The sequence below is a fragment of the Buceros rhinoceros genome, unplaced genomic scaffold (genome assembly GCF_000710305.1).
Source record: "Buceros rhinoceros silvestris isolate BGI_N320 unplaced genomic scaffold, ASM71030v1 scaffold11121, whole genome shotgun sequence".
Classification (NCBI taxonomy): Eukaryota; Metazoa; Chordata; class Aves; order Bucerotiformes; family Bucerotidae; genus Buceros; species Buceros rhinoceros.
In genome coordinates this window covers 35,128-35,400 of record NW_010394894.1, presented here as the reverse complement: position 1 = coordinate 35,400, position 273 = coordinate 35,128, and positions in this window count along the sequence as shown.

Genomic DNA, 273 nt, shown 5'->3' with positions numbered 1-273 from the left:
ACACAGCGCCATGCATCAGCTTCTGCACTACTTGTCTCCTCAGTACAGGACCGCAAAACGGGGGAGACTTTAAAGAACAACCACCCCGGCACCGCCAGCACCAGGCAGTAAACCCGTGCAAAACGCTGCCGGAGCATCTGGCATCGCATTTGGCCATCAGGAGACGGCGTTTAGGTGGGGAAAGCTGAAGGCGCCTGGTGGGGCACGGGGAGAAGACCCAGGGTGTTGGGAATAGAGAGGAGAAGAGGGGCTGAGCGGGGGCTGGCAGGGCTG